A 12,929-nucleotide genomic window follows, 5' to 3' on the forward strand; every position below is an offset into this window, starting at 1 on the left:
CATATGTCTTTCACTTAAACTCAGCTGACTTAAGTTCTGAAATACTTGTTCTTGATATGATGCAAATGATTTTGCTAAAACATATTCTGCTCTGGGTGTGATAATTATCACATCCCAAGGAAACAGAGCTTAGACTATTAACACCTATATTGTTGGAGGGATACTGACATGTCCCCCAAAATTGCATCCCCTTCGTTTCTGGAGTAGACTAAAAATAAAAAGTTTTCAAGTAGCAATTAAAATCAAACGGACTTTTACTTCAGGCATAAGACAGCATTAAATTCATTATACTTATACTATACTCTTACACTATTTATACTTATTATACTAATATATCTCTTTGGACATAGCAGAGTATTTTGGGTGGAACAATTATATTTTTGCAAGTAAATAATCATAGCCTTTCAAGTGTTTCACAGTAATTCCAAGAGCTATAAAGAAGTAATGGTATTATAATTTTTAACACTCCTCCAAATGGTGTGCAGATCTTTCCATAAATAATGATGAAAACTAACTGGCATAAAAAGGAAACAATGGTTATAAGAATCAATTTTAATATAATGGGTTATTTCTAGAAATGACATTAAACAAATAAACCCTAAAGTCTACATATTCTCACTCTATCGAGCCTTTATTCCTTTTCTAGTTTTCTAGATGTTAGGCATGATACCTGGTACATGAATAAAAGTCAGCAAATATTTGATGATGAGTTTGTGAATGAATGCTTTTTGTTTTGTTTGTATGTGTTTGATTTTACATTGTTTCATATGCAATCTAGTCCCATGAATGCCAATCATGTAAGCTCCATGAGAACACAGCATTTTCTGTTCCGTTGAATGTGGCATCCCATGTCCAGATCAGTTCCTGGCATAAAGTAGGTGCTCAATATATACTTATTAAATAAATATTAAATGACACATATGCTAATATTCTTCTCATACTGAAACAGTAACAAAACCCATTATTGTTCACATTCATTCTCCAATAATGTATTGTCATAACTCAATCATATAGAAAGTTAAATTAAAAAATGTGTAAAGGGGAGTCTTTCATATTTACTTTATATATATTATGTATATATTTGAAGGCCGCTACTGTGTCAGGCATATTCCTTGTGCAGAGAGGGTTTCTGCTCCTCTATCAGCTCTAACAGTCCTCCTCTCTGAAACATTCCTTCCTCACAGTCCTTCACACCTAGCCCCACAGGGCTCCTTTCCAGACTCCTGGAGTAGATGTCCCAGGTGCTCAGTCTTTGTTCATGTCCATCTCTGCCATCTGTTTTGTAAGAGACTTTTTCTTACTTATCTCAAATGCCTGACAGTTTTGGGCATAGATCAAGTCTGAAACTGTTGCAAATTGCAAGAATTACAATTACAATATTATCCCATAAGCTGAGAGTTTAGAAAGTAACATATAGCACATATATCTTAACTAGAGGTCCACTGCATGAAAATTCATGCACTAGAGGGGGTGCCTCACCCAAGCCTGTCCCCTTTGCAGAGTCCAGGAGCCTACCAGGCGATCAGGGGAAGGAGATGCCCCCATCAAACCTCTGCTGCTGCCACTGCTGGCAGTGCAAGCCTTTGCTGGCCCTGTTTACCTGAGCCTTGGGCAGACCTGTGCAGCTGTGCAACCACCATCCGAGGCTTTCCTGAGCATCAGGCATTAGCTGGGCAGCTGCCATTAGAGGCTTGCCTGCACCTCACGCTGGCCCTGGGCAGCTGGGGGGCTGAGAGGACTGGGGGACTCTGGAGGCAGGTGTGTGGAGCAGCCAGACCCACCTGGGGGTGGGCCCAGCTGTGCTGTGCACCTGCTGCCCTGCAAGTGCTGAGGGGACTGAGCACAGTCATCTTGTGGCTGTGGGCACTGTCATCTTTGGGAGGGCGTAATGGTCAATTAGCGTATTCCCTCTTTATTAGATAGGATAAATTTGCTCATAATAAAGGAAAACAATTTTAGGTAATGATTTATTCAATCAACTGAAAATGACAATTCAGAAATTTCAGAGGCAGAAAGCAATAGGCAATAATCTGACCTGCAATCTAATGTAAAGTTAGAATTTTAGTAAATCTGTTAGTTATTTGTCCTTGGTGTGTGACTACATTATAAACTCACTAAGATGAAATAATATCCACTTCCAAACCTATATAATAAAGAGGTAATATGCAAATTGGCCATCACTCCAACACACAAGATGGCTGCTCTCATCTGGACAAAAGATGGCCAGCAGGGGAGGGCAGTTGTGGGCAATCAGACCTACAAGGGAGGACAGTTGAGGGGGACCAAGGCCTGCAGGGGAGAAAAGTTAGGGGCGACCATGCTCCACAGGAAAGGGAAGTTGGGGGAAACAAGGCCTGAAGGGGAGGGCAGTTGTGGGTGACCAGGCCAGCAGGGGAGAGCAGTTAGGGGCAATCAGGTGGGCAGGGGAGGGCAGTTGGGGGGGAAGGCCTGCAGGGGACAGCAGTTAGGGGCCACCAGGTTAGCAGGGGAGGGCAGTTAGGGGTGACCACACTGTCAAGGGAGGGAACTGAGAGGGCCAGCAGGGGAGGGCAGTTGAGGGTGACCAGGCCAGCAGGGGAGGGCAGCTGGAGGTGACCAGGCCAGCAGGGGAGGGCAGTTAGGGGCAATTGGGCTGGCTGTGGAGCAGTAAGGCGTTGATCAGGCTGGCAGTGGAGTGGTAAGGGAGTGATCAGGCTGGCAGACAGAAGTGATTAGGGGCAATCAGTCAGGCAGGCAGGTATACGAGCAGTTGGGAGCCAGCAGTCCTGGATTGTATGCAGGATCCCAGATTGGAGAGGGTGCATACTGGGTTGAGGGACACATACCACACTCCTGTGCATAAATTTCAGGGCCTCTAGTTATAGTATAACTATATAAACAAGGAGTCAATTTACTGCCTACTTAATGCATGTTTCCCCTCAGGAATTATGATCTTAAAATTATCTTCCACAAGAACTGTCAGTTGATTGTAATTTCTACATATGTTACAGATGTATTTTTTCTCTCAGAAATAAGGAAAAAGAAGTAAAACAATGGTTTTATAAAACTTAAGGCAATTATAAAAATTAAATAAGATTTTCATCTTTTCTATTTGTCCAGTATTCCCACTGACAGCAAGGACATGAGTTAAAATTTAAGATTTTCTTGAGAATTAAAGACTGTAATTACAAATCTGACACCTCTTGGGGAATTATGAAAGAATTATTGTAAGGGAAAAGCACAAGCTACAAATGACTGCTATGTTCTGACAGCTGACATAGTTATTTTTTTTATATTTCTCAGTTATGCCAATGGACCCCCATAGAAATACAGACTCTTCACTATTTAGATTTAGACATTATTTTCAAAACAAAATATTGTAAGTAGTAGGAAGAAGAAAGATCCCATGCAAATAGTAATATTTCCAAAATGGCTGTTTTGCTAAGCATCCATAGGGTAGAAAAACAGAATCTGTTCAATTTAAATGTAAGGGCGAGAAGAGAGTGAAACAGTTTATTAGTTAAATACCAGTAAATGAGGCATGTGGCCCAAGGGCCAGAAGTTTGACATGCTTGTGCTACAGGGAGCCTTGGAAGGTCCTAGGCTAGAGCTGCAAATCTGGGCCCTGTGAGCAATGAAGTTCCTCAGCATGTGGGCAGTGAAGGGTGCCTGCTCTCAATCACCTGAAGATTTACAGATAAAATCCCCTTGGTCACAGGAAAATCCAACCAAATCACAGGAGGGTATCAGTAACATCTAAATCATTTTGACTCTAAATTTCACATTTGATCCATTTACCTTGCCCTGGGTGTGAGAAATTAGATTCAACCCACAATTTCAATAGGTTTCGAAACCTCTAAAAGATCCTGAAGACAAGACAAGGAAACAAAACACACATAATATGTTTGCTTTGGGTTCTATTGTCCTTGATTAAATAATATAATCCGTGTTTTCTTGACTAATAAGTAGTTTGGTTCTCAGTCCCCCAACCCTTTGTTTAGAGAACTGCAAAAAGTACTAAACTATGCATAATCACCTATGGCCCCAAATAGATAACCTAGTTATTTATGTGGCGTGCAATCCTTAGTAACTATATAATAGTAGCAATAACCATAAAAAAAGAAGAATGCTAATCATGAACCTGTTTTGAGTGGCTATTATATGCTCAGCACTTTGCTAGAATCTGTGTCTCAATTTTATTATTTAAAACAATATTCCTGTAAAATAGGCACTGAAATATTTCCATTATGAGGAAACTGGGGCTTAGTAGACTGAGTAAGCTATCCAAAGCATCATAACTGTAAGAGGTGCAGCCAGGGCAGAGGCCAGATCCTGTTGATCTACAAAACCTGTGTTGCTACCATTGCTGTTTCCCAGGCATAGCACCATCAGGTAATAAGACCTAAAGCCAAGGCCGTTTTATCCACTACTACTCTAGCCACAGTGTATCTTGGGCCACTTATGAAAATGGTTGAAGACAGAAAGTGATCATTGGCTCTAAAATAGGGACAGACAAATGCAAAATCAAGATTGGTTAGTATTAACTATGATGCTCAATATTATTTAACTCTTCAGATTCACTAACTAAACTCAGGCATACTTAACATAATCAATATGGATATGATGCTTTTTACTGTGTTTTATATGATTGTGGTATGCCTTCAAAAAAAAAAAGTCTTTACTTTGAAGATCTTATTAAAGTGTATCTTCTTGTGACCCTAGAATTTTCTTATCAAAGAGTGCCAACAGAGCATTTTCATTAATGTTTACTGTCCAAGGGTCATCTGTATGTTTTCTCTGGGCTCCATAACAAGCATATTTAATAAAAGTAGAGAGAATTAGAGAGAGAGAGAAGTCTAGATTAGATTTCTTTATGTTTTTGAAGATCAACATAATTCATGGATTTATAAACATTCGTTAATTTTTATCATGGTAGATATATAATAATCTGTTACATAGAAAGAATTTTAAAAAAAATATATTTTATTGATTTTACAAAGAGAGGACTTGAGAGGGATAGAGAGCTAGAAATGTCGATGAGAGAGAAACATCGACCAGCTGCCTCTTGCACACTCCCCACTGGGGATGTGCCTGCAACCAAGGTACATGCCCTTGCCCAGAATCGAACCTGGGACCTTTCAGTCTGCAGACCGACGCTTTACCACTGAGCCAAACCGGCTTCGGCTGATATTTTATTTTAGCTTGCTATAATGCACCTATCACTAAAGAGGTCACATTCTATCACATTACCTCTTGTTATATAAACCTTTTCAACATTATGTTATACTAGAGCACATATGTCAAACACAAGGCCCGCGGGCCAAATCCAGCCCGCCAGGCCTTGCAATGTGGCCCGCACCGCGCTGTCATCACTGCACTCCGCTGTCAGTTTATGACATTGTCAGTTTATGACTGTTCAGTAAACCATTCGGCCCGCGATTTAGGCTGGATTTTAGATTTTGGCCCCTTCTCTGATTGAGTTCGACACCCCTATACTAGAGGCTCAGCGCTTGAAATGTATGCACTGGCAGGGTCCCTAGTGGCTGCTGGCCAGTTACTCCCTCCCATCCCCCAGCTGGCCCTGCCCTGCCCCCGGTTGAACTCCCAGACAAACTGCTGGTAGAGGGGACAATTTGCATACCATACTTTTATTATATAGGATAATAGCATAAACCATTTATCTAACCCATTTGTCTCACAAATGAATAACCTGAAGCAATGAAAAGAGAAGTGTGTTGCCTTACTTCACAGTTAGCATACCCAGGGCTCTTTCTATCCCTGTCCTGTCCAAAACAACAGCCATAGAGGTACTAGTATGTGCTGCTAACAACATGAAATGTGGCCGACTGCGATTGAGATGTGCTGTAAATGTAAAATTATGGCATAATAAAAAACAAACAAAAAAAAACTTTATTTGTTCTTTGTCCCTAGCACGTGGCACTGAGTTCATAAAATCTTTGGAAATGCCTGAGCAATAGAAGTGTCTATTCAGCCAAAGCCGGTTTGGCTCAGTGGCAGAGCGTCGGTCTGGGGACTGAAAGGTCCCGGGTTCGATTCTGGTCAGGGGCATGTACATTGGTTGCTGGCATATCCCCGGTAGGGGGTGTGCAAGAGGCAGCTGGTTGATGTTTCTCTCTCATCAACGTTTCTAGCTCTCTATCTCTCTCCCTTCCTCTCTGTAAAAAATCAATAAAATATATTTAAAAAAAAAAAAGAAGTGTCTATTCAAAAAGAACCCCCTTTGAGCACAACTGAGTTTATGCTAATGAGGGGTCTCAGGGTGAGGACTCTAGACCAGTGTTTCCCAACCTTCTCTCATGATGAGAATCACCTGGTGGAGTTGTTAAAACACAGATTCCTGAATCCCAACTAAGAAGTGCTAAACTAGAATTTTTGGGAACATATAGGTAAAATTGTATACTTAACTAGTGCTCTAACACAGATGTTATATACAGAGCACTAAGTTAGGTATGCAATTTTACCTATATGTTCTCAAAAATTCTAGTTTAGCACTTCTTAGTTGGGATTCAGGAATCTGTGTTTTAAAACTCCACCAGGTGATTCTCATCATGAGAGAAGGTTGGGAAACACTGCTCTAGACAACCTCTGGATGGGGGCTGGTCACCAGAAAGACAAAGTGATCAGATGGCTGGGATGTTTTTGCACCAACCATGGACCTCCCAAACAATGAGATCCGGTGAGCTCCCCCATGGTGGGTGAACACGTGCAGAGGCCGAGGGAGATGTGTCCAGAGAGGACGCGGAAGCTTCACACCCCTTCCCACAGACCCCGCCCTATGCACCACATCCTCCTGGCACTCCCCGAGTTGTATCCTTTTATAATAAATCTGTAAATGTGAGTAAGTGTTTCCCTGAGTGACAGTATCCTTTGCAGCAAATTACTGAGCCTGAGGAGGGGATTGTGGGAACCACTAATTTAAGGCAGTCTGATCGGAGTACAGGTGGCAATGGGAACTTGCAATTGGCATCTGAAGTGAGGACAGTCCTTTAGGACTGAGCCCCTAATGTGAAATCTGACACAATGTCTAGGTAGATAGTATCAGAATTCAGTTAAAAATCCACACATACGTGGTAACAGAATCATTAAAGACAGAGGAGAAATAGAGATTTTTCCTTTCAAAAATACACATCAGATGTTGGTAACTTACTATAAAAAGGTAACAAAATATCTCACTAATATTTTTTTACATCCTATGTCAAAAGGTAATATTTTAGATGTACTGTATCAAAAATATATTGAGATGAATTTCACGTTTCATTTTACCTTTTCTTAATGTGTCTACTAGAGATTTAAAATTATATGTGTAGCTCACGTTATATTTCTATTTGACAGCACTGTTCTAGACCATTACCTTTCACATTATTTTAGGGATATCGTTTTTGAGAGTCCAAGTGCATATAGTGATTTATTATATAAAATCCATACTCTTCATTAGCCAACTAAAAAATAATCCTTTGTAGTTCAAAACTCTGTGTTTATATAATCTAAATACCAGACCAATCAACATAAGCCAGATGAGTCTCAGAAATGTTTACAGGTTCATTATCACTCCGTCCTTCAAAAGAAGTGCTTCTCTTTGTTTTACACTCATTAATTTCACTGTTCTAAGATGTTATTCCCGAAACTCCACAGTCATCCAAAATCTATTCTACTCTTTGATAAATGTTTGCAAGGCAAGGGGCTAAAAGAAAAGAGGGTATTAAATTTTCATTGTCACAAGAGAATAAATAGTCAAAGGCCATACCAATAAGAATAGATTTTTGATTAAACCAGGGTAGTACCTAACAACATTTCTCAAAAAAAAAAAAAATCATGTTTATATTACAAGTCAAAGTTTAAGTATGTTCTGCCTGACAGTGGAAAATTGATTAATGTGGAGGTTTTGTGAATTCTAAAACTGAGAAGAAAACAGCAGACAATTAAGCCATAATGACAGCCTGAATTCAGTCATTTTACCCAGTGGGCAACAGGAAATCTAAACATGTTCTCACTGAACAAATATTTTGAAAACAAGAACAATTTCATAGGGACAGGCAATAAACATTACTCCTCACACTACTCTTCTGATCTCCTAGCACAGGGGCCTGTTATCCGCCCCTCCTCTCATTCAGAAGTGGTTCCCACACACAGACAATCCTACACAATACTGACCCTCTACAGTTGATCTTACCCAAAAGGTGGAGAAGCAATTATATGCTGATCCATTAGAAAAGAGGTATCCAACATGCAAGTGTGGTTACTTTTCAAATTTTAGTTATGTGACCACTGAGAACTTGTGAGGATGCGGGACATATTGGGGTGATATCAAGGAATACATGTTGCAAAGTGGTTGGAAATGATTCATCTCCAGAAATGGAATGCGTCTTTTAATACAAAGAAGACAGCATTCAAGATGTGTTCTTAAGAAGGGAAGGAGTTCAAGGCTGGAACCTGCTCTGCCACAGAATGATGCTCTGCCGGTCTCTCCCCTAAGCATGAATACAAACACCCCAAAGGTAGAACGAGCTGGCATCTACATTCTTTAATGCCGCCTTTCCGAAATCGGAGGTCTGAGACCCATCAGGAGAGTGATGCTGTTCCAGAGTTCCTTCCATAAAAGCAATTAATAAAGACTTTCCTTTACTATTTTAATCAAAAATAAAATGTTAATATTTAGACAGAACACTTGAAATACTTCTCAGGTGATTGTAGAAAATAGTGGAGATTTAGTGAGTATTCTCACATATTTCTTTTTCCCTTGTGGATTCCATGGGAGTTTTGAAAATTATATTGTTTTCAATTGTTTATATTACTCATATAACTTAAAATTTAATTAGTTTTAAAATTTTATTTCACAAATGACTTCTACTTACAGGCAGGAAACATAAGAAAAATGTTACAAAACTTTCATAAGGTAATAAAATGCATAACAGAATACTTTTGAAAATCCCCAAGATAGTAGCATTCCAGGGTTTCTCTATCATATCAAACATCAACATCTAAAAATGTGTATTTAGTAAAAGTCATATCTGTTCTTCTTTTCATATATTATGACAAAGTCAATACACATTTTAATGTCTTATTCTTTAGAGAGGTTTTTTAAACAATATCCTGAATCTATTGTATCTCCCTCATCTCATTTATGAGAAAATCAGGACACCTAAAAAAAGGGAACAGTTATTTTATTTCAGTGGAAAATGGAAGAATAATTGAAATTATTTTTATATATTTTTTTCATTTATAAAACCTACTAAAATTCTGTATTTTCAAATATTTTATTTTATTTCCTTAACCAAACTCCATATACCATCTTTGAAACTTTCTTTGAAAAATTATGACTTTAATCGGGACAGGTTTGGCTCAGTGGATAGAGCGTTGGCCTGCGGACTGAAAGGTCCCGGGTTCGATTCCGGGCAAGGGCATGTACCTTGGTTGCGGACACATCCCAGTGGGGAGTGTGCAAGAGGCAGCGGATCGATGATTCTCTCTCATCGATGTTTCTAACTCTCTATTCCTCTCTCTCCCTCTCTGTGAAAAATCAATGAAATATATATTTTTTAAAAATTATGACTTTATCATGTAAGTCATTTAAAATAAATTAAACAAGGTTGTAGGTAGAAAAATGTAATATTTTATGTATAAGTATTGCTAAATTATATTAAAATAATAAAATGTATGCTATAATCTTAATAGTATGCCAATCTAAATATTTTAAATGTGTTTTTTTTAATATTTTATAATGGTTAAAAAGAATCACCTGGTGGTTCTTGTTAGAAAACTATATCAACACATGATTCTTCTTGGAGACTATGATTCAGTATAATCTGACTCAGCAATACTACAGTAGCCAATCTCTATAAATTGTGAATATAGATCAAAGTGGAGCTAATAATACTCAAATCCTTCACATGTAGCATGAGAATTATAACCACTAACATACCAGAATGATCATGGTGAATTTATAAAAACCTTTCTAAATCCCCAAGAGGAAAATATCATCTGAATGAAATACCTGTACATTTGTTTTATTTAACTTTGAATCTAGACCTAAAATAATAATAAAACATTACAGATGAATTATCATTGTTTGATGGATAAGTGAAAAAATCTAGGCTTCATCTAAATTATCTATAATAGGTGCAGGGTATGAAATGCCATAGAAAAATAGTGAATTGGATACAGATGAGTTATTCTTTAAGCATACTTTAACTCATCTATCAAACAGTGATTGAGTAGCTAAGTGGGCATTGGGGATATAGTTGAGATCAAGACAGCAATTGTCCTTCTATTCTCATTAAGAAGACATATATTAAACTACTACATATACTATGAGTTATTTCTGAGAAGTGGTAGAGAGTAGAATTACAGGATACTAAAAAGGCATCTCACAGGACAGCGACCCAGTCCTGGACAGGGTGAAGTAGTGAAACCTGAGCTTAGCTCTGAAGGATGAGGAGGGCATATACACATCAGAGTAGAATGGGGGAGGCAACCTCTTGGCGACAGCATGAGGAATTCTGGAAATGCACAGATTATGCTTCAAAGCCCATTGTGAACAGAACATATGAAGAAAGTGGCACTATTTGAATCCATGAGGTAATCAAAGCTAAATCATGCAAGGATTTATAATTGAGGAGCCTTTGAAATTGTTGCAGCATAATGCCATCCCTGGGACATATATGCATGAAAACAGTGTATGGGGCTCACTCAGTGTTGCAGTAATGACAGTGGGGACAAGACCGGTTAAGAAGCACCTAAAAAAAAGAAGAAAGGAGGAAGAAGAAGAAAGAAGAAAGAAGAAAGAAGGGGAAGGGGAAGGGGAAGGGGAAGGGGAAGGGGAAGGGGGGGAGGGGGAAGGGGAGGAGGAGGAGGAGGAGGAGGAGGAGGAGGAGGAGGAGGAGGAGGAGGAGGAGGAAAAGGAGGAAGAGAAGGAGGAGAAGAAACAGCAGCAGCAGCACCAGCAGCAGCAGCACCACCACCACCACCACCACCACCACCACCTCCTTCTTCATGCTGAAACCGGTTTGGCTCAGTGGATAGAGCGTTGGCCTGCCGACTGAAAGGTCCCAGGTTTGATTTTGGTCAAAAGCATGTACCTTGGTTGCGGGCATATCCCCAGTAAGGGGTGTGCAAGAGGCAGCTGGTAGATGTTTCTCTCTCTCTCATTGACGTTTCTAGTTCTCTATCCCTCTCTCTTCCTCTCTGTAAAAAATCAATAAAATATATTTTTAAAAAAAGAAGTAACTTCATGAGCCTAACCAGTGGTCACAGACAACAGGGGAATGGGGGCATGGGTGGGGAAGGGCTTGGGATGGGAATGGGGGGAATAAGGACAAATATGTGATACCTTAATCAATAAAGAAATTTTAAAAAAATAAAAAAGAAGCACCTGCACAAGTCCTGGCAGAAGACAATGACGACAGTGTGCTGTACTGACATGCAAGGGATGGGGAAGGAAAAGTGAAAATGGCAAGGCTCAGGTTCATAAATAGGGTTATTTCCCCTGAGCATTCACCATTCCCATTAAGAGATGATGGTCACATTATTTATTTCCCGTAATACTCTCTTTATGGCAAAAGGATGTCCTAACTGTGGCAAGGTCATTTAATTTTGTAGGGATAAGAAAAACACAGGTTTTATGAGAGGCGAGTGTTGACATTTGGAAAGGAGTAACAGCATCTTTATAGCACCCTTCATGCAATTAATCAAAAGCACTAGTAGGTCTGACAACAACAAAGCAACAAAGAAACCACAACATATATTTTCAAAAACATATATGAAGACTGGTTGGAGACAAGTGAAAATTCAGTGTGCGATAAATCTATGAAAAAGTACTCATAACTGAAATCGCAAACATGCAAATTTAATTCCCACATTCAGAGAACTATTCAACAAAGTTGTCAGGAGATTAGCCTGAATCTGCCTTGTGAGAATGGGATGAAGTTATACCTTAAGACGACACAGTATATGTAAAGATCCAGAACTTACTATTATGTATTATGATCTGAGTCTTTGAGTTAGTTTGCTTGTTTATTTATTTATTTATTTTAATACTCACCTGAGGATATTTTCTATAGATTTTTAAAGAAAGTGGAAGGGAGGAAGAGAGACACACCGATTGATTGCCTTCATCATGTGCCCAGCCAAGGTCTGGGAGAGGTACATTCCCTTGGCTGGAATCAAACCCAGGACCCTTCAATCCGTGCACCAATGCTCAATCCACTGAGCTAAACCAGCTAGCACTGATTCCTTGACTGTAAGAAAGCATTAATTTGCCCATTTGGCTCAGTGGATAGAGCAGTGGCATGCGGACTGACAGGTCCCAGTTCCATTCCTGGTCAGGGCACATGCAGGAGGCAGGCATCAATCCCCAGTAGGGGGCTGGCAAGCCTGAGGCAGCCAACTGATGATTCTCATCACTGATGTTTCTCCCTCTCCCTTCCTCCCTGAAATCAATAAAACATATATTTTTAAAAGCATTATTTGATTAAATCAGCTTTACTAGTGTTTTATACAAGTTTTTAGGTTATAAGTGATTTTTCAGAAATTATCACACAGAGTGAAGGATACTTATATTTGTTTAAAAACATCTGCAGCATTAAAAGAAATGTCTGTTTGCGTAATTCTAGTTCTGTCCAGTAACAGAACAAAGAGAACTGGTTTGTAGAGGAGAACATAGTAGTCATTCTTTATTTTAACTTGTCAAAGATTTTTAATTTCTTTACACACGCACACACAATACATACTCATAGCAACAATGAGGTCTGAGTTTCATTAGATTGGATGTCCCTTAAATAGGAATTGTGTTTCCTTCCTTTTCAGATCAATATAACCTAACACCTATCCTGGTTCAAGTTCAGTTCTTTACCTTCAATGGGAAGAGGATTATGTATCTGTGCATATGCATCTATCAAATATACATGTTTGCTCTCATGTGTGTACACTTACTC

General features: G+C 39.2%; 1 long non-coding RNA gene across 1 annotated transcript in view; it reads right to left on the bottom strand.

Annotated features, from left to right (window-relative positions):
* Positions 1-444: 444 nt before the first annotated feature.
* LOC311630532 overlaps positions 445-12,929 on the bottom strand; it is a 108,101-nt gene continuing 95,616 nt past the window's right edge. The window contains exon 3 of the long non-coding RNA XR_014796397.1: positions 445-514. This is a non-coding gene — a long non-coding RNA (uncharacterized lncRNA). The remainder of the gene's footprint in view (positions 515-12,929) is intronic.

The sequence above is a fragment of the Pipistrellus hanaki genome, assembly GCF_964339955.1.
Source record: "Pipistrellus hanaki genome assembly, chromosome: 11".
NCBI classification, from domain to species: Eukaryota; Metazoa; Chordata; class Mammalia; order Chiroptera; family Vespertilionidae; genus Pipistrellus; species Pipistrellus hanaki.